General features: G+C 42.4%; 2 pseudogenes; one reads left to right on the plus strand and one right to left on the minus strand.

Moving 5' to 3' along the window:
• Positions 1-4,176: 4,176 nt before the first annotated feature.
• LOC103749520 lies at positions 4,177-4,706 on the plus strand (annotated as a pseudogene).
• Positions 4,707-7,891: 3,185 nt separating this feature from the next.
• Positions 7,892-8,394, minus strand: LOC103749511 (annotated as a pseudogene).
• Positions 8,395-14,713: the final 6,319 nt, after the last annotated feature.

Raw genomic sequence — 14,713 nt, forward strand, 5'->3', positions numbered from 1 at the left:
CTCTTGAGCTCCTTCTTTCCCTTTATCCCCTAGGTTCCTTATATACCCTTCCTTCCCCTCTGGGATTAAAGGTGTGTGCACTACGCCCGGCCTTCACTTTATTTTTTTAAAAAATCTTCTAGCTGGCTGGAGAGAAGGTTCAGCAGTTAAGATCACTGGCTGTTCTTGCAGAAGGCCCAGGTTTGATCCCAGCACCCACATGGCTTCTAACAACTGTCCATAACTCCAGTTCCAGGGGATCCGACAGTCTCTTCTGTCTTCCACCAGCACTGTACAACACGGGTGCACTTACCTACATGCAGGCAATATACACATACACAAAAAATATAAATAAATAAAATAAATTTTAAAATCTTCTAGCTAGGCATGGTGGCCCACGCCTTTGAGCCCAGCACTAAGGAGGCAGAGGCAGGCAGAGCTCTGTGAGATGAAGGCCAGCCTAGTATACATAGTGAGTTCTAGGTAAGCTGGGGCTACAAAGATTTTATTTATTTTCATGTGTATGTGTTTTTTGCCACCATGTATGTAATTGCACCATATTCATACAATGCTCACAGAGGCCAGGAGAGGGTGTTAGGTTCAGGGGAACTGGAGTTACACATTGTTGTGAGCTGCATGTGGGTGCTGGGAACCAAACCAGGTCCTCTGAAAGAGCAGCATATGCTTTAACTGCTGAGCCATCTCTCCAGCCCCCTAAAATGCCTTAACTTATCCTACATTGTCTATAGAATTAATATATGTATACATACACAGCTGTGCTGGATAGCTTTAGTGTCAACTTGACACACCTGGGTTGAGGGAGCCGCAACTGGGGAATTTCCTCCATTGGACTGGCCTATGGCCATGTCTGAGGGGCATCTTCTTGATGAGTGATGTGGGACCCCAGCCCACTGTGGGTGGTGCCACCCCTGGGCAGGTGGGCCTGTGTTGCATAAGAAAGCAGGCTGAGCAGGGGCCAGGGGAGCAAGCAAGTAAGCAGCATTTATCCATGGCCTGTGCTCCAGCTCCTGCCTCCAGGTTCCTGCCCTGAGTTCCTACCTTGGCCTCCCAGATAAACTGTGACCCGGGAGATATAAGATAAATAAATCCTTTCCTCCCCAAGTTGGTAGTGGTCGGAGTGTTTTGTCACAGCAATGAAGAAACAAACCAGGACAGAAATTGGTACCAGAGAGTGGGATATTGCTGTGACAGACATGACCTCGGTGTTTTTGGGAGGACTGTGGAAGTGTCTGGAACATTGGGCTAGAAAAACGTGCTCAGAGTTTGTTGCTGTGGAGCTTGGAAAAGTTATGCTGAAAGAGTTGTAGATGGAGGCCTGGCTTGTGAAGCTTCAAAGGAAGTGGAGACTATCAGGGCTGTTCCTGTGATATTTTGAATTGAGACTCTGTGGGTTCTGGTCAGCTGGGGCTGAAGAATCAGCTGTGATTAAGAAGAGACCAGAACCTGAAGTAAAACCTTTGCTTTACTGAGACAATTGATGCTGGTTAGCTGGGGCTGAAAAATCAGCTGTAAGTAACAAGAGACCAGCATCACTATGGTGAAGTCTGGGAGGTATTTCCTGAGGGTCAGCACACAGAGGGGACCCGCACCTCTATTTCAAGCTGGAAGCAGGACTTGGTAATGTGTATGAGTCTCCTGCATGGTTCTGGTGTTGAAAGTGTGAAGGGGTCACAGAGAGCAGCTGAGGCTTGGCACTCTGAGAGGCCAGGAAAGGCCATAGGTGAAAGTGCAGCTTCAGTTGCAGCAAAGACCCCAGGATTGAAGGGGTCATGGAGAGAATCTGAGGCTTTGCACCCCAGAGACAAGAAGAGGCCATTAGTGAAGGTGTAGCCTCAGTTTCAGTGGCGACCCCAGCTTTTTGGAGATGCCGGGACCATGGGACAACCACCAAGGACAGCAGTAGGTGTGGAATGGAGCTGGCCTGGGTCTGTGAGACGACCTGGGTGTGCTGTGGACTGCAGAGTTAGAGCAGTGGAGCTGCCAGAACCCTTTGGAGACCAGAAGATCGTGAGCGAATCTCAGATGTGCAGCCTTGAGCTACTTTGCTGGACTTTGGTTTTGCTTAGGTGTGCCTGATTCTTCCCTTTGAAATAAAACAGTACTTGTTTTGGATTTTACAGCAGCCCACCCACAGTTAAGAGACTGTTAAAAGAGACTATGGACTTTTAAGTGTTTGGATATTTTAAGGACTGTGAGGTTTTTAAGGTTGTACTGTCTTATGCTGTGATATTAACATCAACATCATATCTTGGGGCTAAGAATTGGAAATGTTATGGTTTAATAGTTATAGGCGAGCACGCGCTGGGCTCTCAGGGTCCCAGCGTGCACTCCTGGGCAGTGAAAGCTCCTCTGCTACTGAGGTCTACTCAGTCGATCCCATCCCTATTTCACCCATATACCTTCCTCAGGGTGTGAGGTCCACTGGCCACTTGGACCACACGGGAAACGTATGAGGGACGGAGTCGGTGACGGAGGAATAGCGCCTCCCCGGGGAGACTGGATCACAGGATTTAGTGTTACAGCTCAAGATGTTCCTCCATGGCCTGTGCTCCAGCTCCTGCCTCCAGGTTCCTGCCCTGAGTTCCTACCTTGGGCTCCTAGATGAACTGTGACCCAGGATATGTAAGCTAAATAAACCCTTTCCTCCCCAAGTTGGTAGTGGTCAGAGTATTCTGTCACAGCAATGAAGAACAAACTAGGACAACACCCCAGCATATATATTTATATATATACACACACACACACATTGATATATGTCTCTATGAATACATATGTACACATATACATATGGCATAGGAAGAGTATAAGTTATTTTTAGGTAGGTAAAGTCATGTGTTAAATCTTTCATTCTTTTGAATTGTCTGTATGTTCCAAATCCACAGTGAATAGGATAAATGTCTTTATCCTAAACACAAGTTTAAAAAAAGTTAAAAAAACCAACATTCACTCATTATTTTTTAAAAAGGTAAACATCTAATAAACTCTATGAAATAATCTCCTTCAACCTATAAAAGGCATTGGCAAAGGTTTAAGGTGAACCTCATGGCTGGTGGAGGGACAAATGCTTTCCCTCCAGAGATCAGGAATAAGGCAAGATCATCTGCTCCTGCCCTTCTATGGCACACAGTGTGAGAGCTTTTTAAGAGCCAGTACGATCAGGTGAGATAAATACAGAGGTGTACTGAAGGGAAAGTGAGTAAAAGTTCTTTATTTTCAGATGCTTGAGCTTATAGAAAATTCTAAGGAATCGACCAAAAAGCAGCTTAAAATTCATAAACAAGACTGACTTTAAAAAGAAACCAACAGATAAATGAAGAATAAAATTCCACTTAGAAAGGCCCAAGAATAAAATGAAATGAAATTAACAAAAAAAGGCATATGCTTTATGCAATGAAAATTACAAAATGCTGATGAGGGAAATTAAAGACCATCCAGATGACTAGAGAGACTTTTCATATTCATGGATGGCAAGTCTCGGTACTGTGGAGAAGACAGTTCTCCCCACACTGATCTATAGATTCAATGGGATGCTGATCAGAATTCCAACAGGATCTTTACAGAGATAACATGCACATGGTAGAATTTATGTGGGAATGCGAAATAACTAGAATCACTGAAACAGCTTCTGAAAAGGAAGAACAGAGTTGGTGAACTTTCACTTCCTTATTTCAAAACTTAGAGCCACAGTAGCGGAACAATATGCTATTGCCATGAAGACATTCAGATCAATGGAACAGGACTGGGAGACCAGAAGGAAATAAATCTTTGTTTGCATAGTCAATTCTTCTTTTGACAAATGTAGAAGGCAGTTGACTAGAGAATTGTTTAAGATAGTTTAGCAACTAATGGTGGTTAAGTCAGATATTCATGCAAGAAGAAGTTAGACTATCACCTTGCAGTATACATACACACACACACACACACACACACACACACACACACACACACATGGCTATAGGCTTTATGTAAGAGCTAAAATGATAACAGTTTAGAAGAAAACAAGAAAAAGTAATTGAGAGATTGAGTTAGGCAAAAAGTTCTTATATATGACACCTATCTATAGTCCATAGAAGAAACATAATGTTAGACTTCTTTAAAATTAAAAACATATATGTAGTTGAAAAATACAATCAAGGCACAAAAAGAATGGCAACAGACTAGGGGAAAATATTTGCAAAATACATATCTGATTAAGGATTTGCATTCAGAACTTACAAAGAATTATTGGAAATAAACCAGACCACCACCATCATGGGTCACATGCACGCTCCTGGGAAGGGCCTGTTGCAGTTGGCTCTGCCCTACCGTGCAGCGTCCCCACCTGGCTGAAGCTGATGTTTGACTACGTGAAGGAGCAGATTTACAAGCTGGACACTAAAGGCCTGACTCCATCCCAGATCGGTGTGATCCTGAGAGACTCCCATGGTGTTGCACAAGTCCATTTTGTGACTGGCAATAAAATTTTGAGAATCCTTAAATCCAAAGGACTGGCTCCTGATCTTCCTGAGGATCTCTGCCATCTAACTAAGAAAGCAGTTGCTGTTCACAAGCATCTTGAAAAGAACAGAAAGGAAAAGGATGCTAAATTCCACTTGATTCTGATAGAGAGCAGAATTCACTGGCTGGCTCGTTATTACAAGACTAAGCAGGTCCTCCCACCCAACTGGAAATATTTGTTATCCACTGCCTCCTCTCTAGTCACGTAAATTTGTCTTGTGTACTGAAGCAATAAAGCTACTTTAAATAATTTAAGAAAAAAAAGAAGACAATCAGGGCTGGAGATATGGCTCACTGGTTAAGAGCACTTACTGCTATTGCAGAGGACTCAGGTTTGGTTCCTAGCACCCACATCAGGCAGTTTATTACCACTCGTAACTCTATTTCCAGGTGATCTGACAGTCTCTTCTGGACTCCTCTGGCACCTGCACATACCTAGTGCACATAAACTCATGCAGTACACATACATACATGTAAAATAAAAATAATGAATAAAAAATCTCAAAAAAGAAACCAGACAATCCAATAAAAAATTAAGCAAAAATATAGTGAATATTTCACCAAAGAAAATACCGAAGCAGCACATGAAAAGATGCTCAACATCCCTCAGTGTGGGTGAAAGGCAAATTTTAAACCAAAAGATACCATTCCATACCTAGTAGTATATATTGCTGGCTACAGTAAACAAGTCAGGCATTAGCAAGTGTTGGCACAAAAGTAGAGAAATGGGAACACTTGTCTACTGAGTGTTGAAATGTAGAGTGGTATAGTCACTTTGTAAATTTAGCAGTTTCTCAAAAAGTTAAGCTTAGAAACGATCATATAACTTGGCAATTCCATCCTAGGTTTCCACCTAAAAGAAATGAAAGTCATGGGTGATATCTTAGTTGGTAAGCATGCTGGCATGAGCTGGTAATCTCAGCACTGGGGAGGCAGAAACAACCCAGTCCTTGGGGCTCACTGCTCAGCTAGCCTAGCCTACTTGGTAAGCTCCAAGTAGGTGACAGAGCATATCTCTAATAACAAGGTGGACAGTGACCTGAGGAACACTACCTTGGATTGTCCTCTGCATACATATGCACACACATGTATTTGTGTACATGCGCACAAAAATTGTGTATATATTTATATGTGTGTATGTATGAATAGATACATATATATATTAGGAAAACAGAAGGAAGGACTATTTGTACAGAGGAAGAAGAGAAGCAAAAGGGGGGATGGGGGACAGGGGGGATGGGGACAGAGCAAGTAAGAACAAAGTATGATGATGTACGTGTATGAACATGCCTCGATGATGCTCATTACTTTGTATGCTAACTAAAAAAGAGAACAGTTTTCATTTAGGCAAGCAAAATGGCTCAGCAGGTAAGAGTGATTGCCCCACAAGCCTGACAATCTGAGTTTGATCCCTAGAACCTCCCTCCCCACCCCCAAATCTGGATACTGTAGCATGCATATGTAATCCCAGAATATGCATAATATGTAATCCCAGCTTTTATGTACAATGTTCCTTGAACATGCACATGAAAGTTTTATGTGTGTATGTGTAGCCAGGCTGACTTGGGGACTCACTGTGAAGCTCAAGATGGCCTTACACACTTAGTACACTCTTACTTCAGTCTTTCAAGTGCTGGGATGACAGACCTATACCACCATGCCTGGCTCCATTTTAGCCACTTTTAATGGCACGGTTTTGTGGTATTAGTCACATTCACATTGTCATGCAAACATCACCTTTCATCTTCAGAACATGCTATCCTCCCAGCCTGGCAGGCTTTTTGTCTCTATGAGTTTGTGGGATCCTACAATACTTGTTCTTTTGTGACTGGTTCATTTCACTTAGCACATGTATGTAAGTGCACCCATGTCGCGCAATGCCCACAGGGATCAGAAGAGGGTGTCAGATCCCCTGGAACTGGAATTAGGGGTGGTCGTTAGCTGCCATGTGGATGCTAGGCACCAAACCAGATCCTCTGCAAGAGCAGTCAGTGCTCTTAAGCATGGAGCCATCTCTAGAGCCCAGCATGATGTCTTTAAGGTTCCTCCATACTGTAGTAATTTGTTAAAATTTCCTTCATTTTTAAGACCGAATAGTATCTCTGTATACATAACATTTAGTTTTGTCTTTTTATCCAGTGATGGGCATTTGGGATTTGGTGAATGACACTATTATGATTATTGTCATATAAATATCTTAAAATTGGAGAATTTTCTGATATGTAAATGAGGTTATTTTAAGTCAAATCAATTTTTTTTTTTTAGAATTTAAGGAGCAGGTAGATAGTAGATACTACTATTATGAAGTAATGAATAATAAATTTGCTGTGTAAAGTGAGTTTTTATAATTTAATTTAGGGAATTGGGGGTATAGCTCAGTGAGAGAGCATAAGACCCAGAGTTTAACCCCCAGAATTTTTTAGGTTAACTTTAAAAACATATTCTTGGTTTTAAAATAGTAGCAGCAAAAACAAAGAGCAAAGGAAATGCCAGTGATTTACTCAAAGGCAATCACTTGAGAGTGCTTTGCAAAAAAATGTCTTCATTTTATCTGAAATTAATAGAAGGAACTAAAATACAGAAGCTGCTAAACCAGGTATTTATTCCACATACAGATCTGCATTCTTTAATGCCCCCCCCCGCCGCCCGAAGACAGCATGAAGTTACCAAAATGCATAAGAGGATTGGGGAGATGGCTCGATCTCTTTAAAATGCCTGCACTACAAGCATGAGGACCTGAATTCCATCCCAGAACTCACACAAAAAAGGCCTGGTGTAGCTTAGCCTACTTGGTGAGTTCCAGGCCAGTACCAGACCCTGCCTCAAAAAGCAATGTGGATGGTGCCTTAGAAACGACCTGAAGCTGTTCTCTGGCCTTCACACATGCACTGGTACCAGTGCACACACCTTACCTCCACCCCTTCCAAGAGCAGGGAGTTGTGTCAGGACATCTAGGCTTTCTTCCTATTTAAGTTCATGTTTCCTGATAGCCATAGTTTGTGAATAATTGTTTCACAAAAATCAGAGGATGTTTTTGATGGTTAAATAAAGTGCCTGAATGTTAGATTAAAAGCACATGACTAAATTTAAAAGCTTAGTGAGCTTTTATGATCAACTTCTAAGAGAGGTTGTTATGAATGACTAGTTTTGAAGTAAAAGAACTCTAATGACAAATCACTTAAAGTGGCTATCTAAAATCACATTATTAAAAAGGAGGAAGTGATTGTGGCCATTGTCTAAAATAAATTCAAAGAGGTTAGAAAGGAATTTGAGTCTCGGTCAGTGTCTGCTTGGGAGTTCATTGGTTCTTGCTTTTGTATACAGCTGTTCCTGCCTGAATTCTCACTGAGAGGTGTGGAGCACATTCATGTCACACTCTGCTGTCTTTATTCACTTAAAAACCTAAATCTTTCTTTCTGTAATCAACAGAGAGCCATTCCATCAGCAGGGAGGTGAACCCAGAACCAGTTCCCTCACCAAAGCTGTAGAAAACCAAGAAGCCCTGAAGACCTGTGCACTGGTCAGTCAGCTTGTGAATTCTGTCTAAGACAAGGTCAGTGGTCTCCTTGCCAACGGTGTAGTGCCCGTGGGCATACTTACTGGCAGCATCTTCCTTGCCCATGATGAGTTGCTCAGGGCGAAGAGCTGGCAGTAGGCACCAGTGCAACTTCAATCAGTGACTGTGGGTTCCAGGTCTGCAAACACTCCCCTGGGCACATGCTTGCCAGTGCCTGTTTCATGGAAGGTGTTGAAGGAGTCATTTCCTCCCACAATGATCTTGCCACTTGGCATCGGGCCATCAGGCTGGATGCCATGTTCCAGGCAGTAGAGCTCCCAGCAGGCATTGCTGATCTGAACACCAGCCTGGCCAACATGGATGGAGATGCACTCATGCATATATGGTCCTTAAAGAGGTCTGTGAAATGGCTGGTGGACACCTGGCCAAGGTAAGCAAGCGATCTGTGTGTATGCTGAGCAACGCTACAGTGATTGGTGAGGCCTGGGCCTGCCTAGACCACAAGTTTGACTTGATGTGTGCCAAGCGTGCCTTTGTGCATTGGTATACGGGTGAGAGCATGGAGGAAGGGGAATGCTCTGAGGCCTGAGGACATGGCTGCCCTAGAGGATTATGAGGCGGTTGGAGCAGATGTGCTAAAGGAGATGATGAGGGTGAAGAGTATGTTGCATTGTCATAGTCTTAGAATTTGTGTGTGTGTGTGTGTGTGTGTGTGTAACTGTCTGTCCTAAGATATCAATAAAGGTGATGCATCCACTATAAAAATAAATATTTAAAACTAGGAAAGAAGGCACAAATTTGAATAGCCTGTTCTTCCAATATTTAACACACCTCAAGAATTATTTAATTTTCTAGAATTTACGTGTTTGATTCTGCAATTTTTCTTTTTTTAAGCCTAGATACTGCTAAGTTACATGTGAAGGACATTCATAGTTTCATCTGTAATTTGGTACCCTTACTCTGACCTTTTTTGTTTTGAACATGTTTTTCCTGGTGGGTTAAATAAGTCTTCTTTTTCAAGTGCTCTTGGAATCAGCTTTAACTTATGCTTCAGTTACAAAATAATGAGCTGAACTAAACTTTGACATAGGCCCATTCTACATTAGAATGAGAGTCATGATTTCATTTCATTTACTTTTTAGACAGGGTCTCCCATAGCCCCAGCTGGCCTGGAACTATGTAGATCAGGCTAGCCTCAATTTCACAGAGATCTGCCTGCCTCTGCCTTCCGAGTGCTGGGACTAAAGGCATGCACCACCATGCCTACCAAGAGGTGTGATTTTAACAATCACATTTTGATAACTGAAGTATCTCCATTCACAACTCCTCCTACCCTGAGTGCAGAGTTTAGGAGCCTCCTTAAAATGAAAATCCCTCAACCCTCCCACCCTGAGTCTAATGGAGTGAATTTGGTATGAGCTTGGCCACAGGCAGCAGTGGTAGTTACTGCAGTGGCAACAGCTGCTGCAGCTGCTCCTCCTCCTCGTCTTCCACCCTCATCCTCCACCCTCTTCTCTTTTCTTCAGTGGTGGATGTTGAACCCAGGAACTTGTGCATGCTAGGCAAACAAACATTGGGCTATATTCCCAACCCTTAATAAGCATCTGGGAGATTCTTAGGCTTGTGATGCTCAGGTCAGATAACTTGAGAAAGCCCCATAGCAAACTGGGTGTTGTAAAGATGCTAAGGCCATACTGGTTTTCACTGCGGGGTGAGGGGAGGCACTGATAGCTGCAGTTAAACTTTGAGGTCTTCTGGGTGTGGTGGTGAATGTCTTTAATCCCAGCACTTAGGAGGCAAAGGCAGGTGGATCTCTGTGAGTTCGAGGCCAGCCTGGTCAACATAGTGAGTTCCAGGCCAGCTGGGGCTATAGGGAGAACTTGTCACAAAAGACACCCGCCCCCAAAGAAAAATTCATTGAGGTCTTAGGGATGGACTGGAGTCCAACAGTTCATTTTACTAAACTTCCATTTGGACAAGGCAGTTGATCTGAATCTAACATCAGTTAGAATAGAATGGGATGGGGATTGGGAGTGACCAAGAATTTGAATATACAAGTTGAGGGACATGAAACTGCCAACGTTTAACTCTTCATTGACTTACAAAATGGCAGTGTATAAGGTATGATCTAGTAATTCCTCAAGTATTTCTAACTTGAAGCTATTCAGCAACCAACTGGTAGATATAATTGGGGTAAGAATCCCCATCATTTGGGAAAATGCTTCCTTTCATCAGGTTTAAAGCAAAAATTGAGGACTCACTTCCCAGAAGTGTTCAGTATTTCTTATATACAATCTCATGAAGATTTATGGAGGCTTTAGACACAGGGGCTCCTGGTTAATCCCATTTCACACTTTTTTTTCTTTTCTTTCTTCCTCTCTCTTCTGAAGACTCCATTCCTGGGAGCAGAGTTCTGCTGCCACCTACTGCTACACTGTCTGTTTTTATTTTGTATTTTATGTGTATAAGTATTATGACTGCATGTGTGTAAGTGCACCAGTGTTGTGCAATGCCTGCAGAGGTCAGAAGGCAGTGTCAGATTCTCCTGGAAATGGAGTTACAGACGGTTGTTAGCAGTCATGTGGGTGCTGGGAATCGAACCCGGGTCCTCTGCAAGAGCAACCAGTGCTCTTAGCTGCTGAGCCATCTCTCCAGCCCCTGCTACACTGTTCTTAAAGTGGGTTTGCTCTGCAGTCCTGTCAGGCACTGTCGGGAGCTGTCATTTTAGTTTAACCTACAGAGTTAACACAATTCTAGGCTGAAAAGGTATCCAAACACTTTTTTTTTACCCCTCTTCAGTTCTAGGAATTAGCCTAGAGCCCTCATGTCTCTTAGGAAAGTGTTCTACCATTGAGTCGCTATCCCAAGTCCCCATTTTATTAAAAATTAAGATATTTACTGTATGCATACTTGTGTGCACATGTAAAGGTAAGAGGACAACTTTTGGGAGTTGGTTGTCTCTTTCCTTGATGTGAGTCCTAGAGCTTGAACTCAGGTTGGCAGGCTTACCTTCTTGCTGGCCCTATTTTTTTATTTTTGAGACAGGGTCTCACTAACTTGCCCAGGCAGGCCTTGAACTCACCCTGTAGCATGGGCAGGACTTGAGCTTGTGATCCACCTGCCTCAGCCTTCTAAGTATCTGGGATTACAGGTCTGTACCACTGGGCCCAGTTCTATTTACTTATAATCCACACATTACATTGAGCTATTAGCACAGGGTGTGAGAATCACTTCAGTGAACTCCCTTTAGGATTTGTTCTAAGTAAACTTACTATAAAATTTTGCCTTAAAGGTAATGCAAAATAATTGGCTTTTTGGACTTTTCTCTCCCCCCATGTAAAAAGCTAGCTTTGTGTCTCTTTTAAGAGAAATTTTTAAAAATTTTATTTTTATGTGTATGAGTGTATTGCCTGCATGTAGGTAAGTGCACCTGTGTCGTGCAATGCCCGTGGAGGACAGAAGAGGCTGTTGGATCCCCTGGAACTGGAGTTATGGATAGTTGTTAGCTGCCATGTGAGTGCTGGGATTCAAACCCAGGTTTTCTGCAAGAACCAGTGTTCTTAACCGCTGAGCCATCTCTCCGGCCCCAGCTTTGTGTCTCTTTACATATTTCAGTACTTCTGGTCTGTTTGTCTGTCCTTCACCTTCTCCTTTGAGCTAGTTCTAAGATCTTGGTTCCCTCATTAAGATTTCATAAAAATTTTGCTATACTTGATCTTAGCCCAAAGGCCAAGAAGCAATTAGCTTTTATAAAATTTTCAATATGTTATTTGAGCATACTGTATGTGCCATATTATTTTTTTTTTGAAAATTATCCTTTTCAGAATTTTGAAAACTTTGTAGTGTGGTTTTATTATCTGGCTTTTAGAAGTATAAAGTCTATGAAGAATAGACTTACTTTTGTACTAAAATGTACCTTTACCTTAACTGCTCTAGTTTGGATGTGAAAATGCACAATCTCCTCAGCAAAGGCCATATTTGGTCTCCAACCTGGGGCACTATTGGGAAGCAGTGAACTTTTATGTGGGACCTAGGTAGAGATGGTTATATAGCTTTGGGGGTAAGCTCATGAAGGGGATATTGGGAAGCGGCCTGCCTCTTTGCTTCACAGTTCCCAGCAGATGTGGCTCCACTGCAGGCTCTGGCTACCACTCAGTCTGCTGCCAGATGCCCATAGAAACAGGGCCAAGGATGGAAACCTCTGAAAGCATGAGCCACAACAGACCTTTCCTCCGTTTGATTACCACAGGCATTTCACAGTGACAGAGAACACACACTCAACCACATGATTATTTTTTGTTAGGCGGTGTTACTCTGTGGACTACTCTTACATTGGTCTCGGTAAAAATGTAAAACAATGTGGAAACGGCTGGGGCGATGGTTCAGTTAGTAAACCTAAGTGATGCTTGATAGTCAGATCCTGCTGCACAAGCAAGAGGATTTGAGTTCAGTTCCCAGTACCCATGCAAAACAGCCAGGTACAAGTCTACAGCTCCAGCCTGGGTGTGGGGTGGGGAGAGGAAGAATGACACAAATGCATCCACAGAATACCCTGGCCAGCCAGTCTAACCAAATCAGTGAGCTTCAGGTTCAACTACAGACTCTGACTCTAATATAAAGTGGAGCTGGGCGTGGTGCACATGCCCTTAATCTCAGCACCTGGGAGGCAGATCTCTGTGAGATGGAGGCCACCCTGGTCTACATATCGAGTTCCGGGACAGGTGGAGATACAGGGAAATTGTCTCAAAAAAAACGAAACAAATGGAGACCAACTGAGGAAGACATCTGACGTTGACTGTTGGCCCCCACATGCAGTTTGTGCCCGTGCACCCCCCCAAACATGTACACACAGAAAAATTAAACAAAAAAATGTGGAAACAGTATAAATCATTGGCAGAATGTTGAGCTTACCCAAAACAGAGGTGGGATGCTAAAAAAAAATTTACTACTTATTCTGGGATATTTCACATTTGGAATTTTAAAACTAGGGATGGCATCTTATAAAGCACATACATGTCTTATTAGCTTTCATATCCCATTTGGGGAGTCTATTTTAGAAGACATGAGTTAACCCATAGAGGGGTTCTTAACAATGCTTTTAATAATCCCATAATGGAAGACAGGAAAAAAGAAGTTTCTCTCTTTGGGCTTGTGCTTGATACAATTTTGAAACTTCAGACAGAAATCACAACCTAAGCCAAGGACTATAATGAATCTTCATTGACCATCTCCTAAAGGAGCAAGATATTAGTTTTTATTTCAAATGAAAACTAGCATCTGATATTGTTTTCTCAATATACTGAGTCACAGTCCCCAAAATAATAGTTAACACTAAAGCAAATTCAAAGTTACCTAGCTATTTTATTAATACCAATTGGAGGACTGCAGAGATGGTTCAGTGGTTAAGAGCACTTACTGCTCTTACAGAGAACCCAGGTTAGAGCCCCAGCACATACATGGAAGCTCACAGGTTCCAGGGGGATCTTCTGCCCTCTTCTGGCCTCCATGGGCACTGCACGCATGTGGTACACATACACACAAGTAGGCAAACACACACATAATCTTTTATAAAAGCAACTAGAGTATTTATATTGTAATATATATTTCATTTTAATTAAGATTACTTATTTGTAAAGATACTGTGCAATATACAGGCAGAGAAGGTGTATGTCAGTCTGGCATTCTAAATTTCATATTCAACAAGGAACAATCCAAGGTACATTATTTTGGTCATATCTTTATAACTAAGGCAAGTGAAAAAGCTCTAGGTGCCTTTGTGAGATAAATGTGAATGTACACTTGTAACCTGGGGTTGGAAAGAATGTCACATCTACTAAATGGACCCCTCAGTCATTCCCTCTCTGACAATTCTGCAATTCAGCTGCATGGATTTGATGGAGACCATCTGAGGCAAAGTGCTACACGGCATTCATGGCACATGTGGTGAGTTAGTGCATCTGGACAATTAATCTGTCTGCCAACAGACTTGCTCTTCTACTGAACTGCTTCTGTTTACTGCCACCTGCCCCTGCATCTTCACATTTCATCTCTTGTACAGTACATAATCCCAATGAGTCCAAAAGCATTAGAAAGACCACTTACGAATTCCATGGCCACAGAATTCCAAGCACAGTCGACTTTCCGACCCTTTGACCACTGCATGTTTTCAAGTCAGATTTCATTCCAGTTTGTCATAGTTACAGAATTATAAGCAGCCTCCCTAGGTCCATAAAATACCATCATAAATAGATCTAATCATTAATAATGCTGCACACTCCATAATATCTAATTTCAAATTCTAGTTTCTACTTCACAGGCACATCAACTGTTGCAATAAAACAATGTACATGGTCAGGAGCAAACTCCATATCTTGGCTCCTAATTTAGTGGTCTATATGCTAAATCACACATCTTCAGTACCCAGAACATAATAATGGAAACTTGTATATGCAAAATCGGCCCCAAATTATATTTTTAAAAAATATTTCATTATTTTATGTGTATGCATGTATTGCATGCATGTAGGTAAGTGCACCCGTGTCGTGCAATGCCTGCAGAGGACAGAAGAGGCTGTAGGATCCCCTGGAACTGGAGTTACAGACAGTTGTTAGCTGACATGTGGGTGCTGGGATTTGAACCTGGGTCTTCTGTAAGAACAGCCAGTGTTCTTAACCGCTGAGCCATCTCTCCACCCAAATT

This window comes from Nannospalax galili, unplaced genomic scaffold (assembly GCF_000622305.1).
Source record: "Nannospalax galili isolate Female #2095 unplaced genomic scaffold, S.galili_v1.0 scaffold126, whole genome shotgun sequence".
Taxonomy (NCBI): domain Eukaryota; kingdom Metazoa; phylum Chordata; class Mammalia; order Rodentia; family Spalacidae; genus Nannospalax; species Nannospalax galili.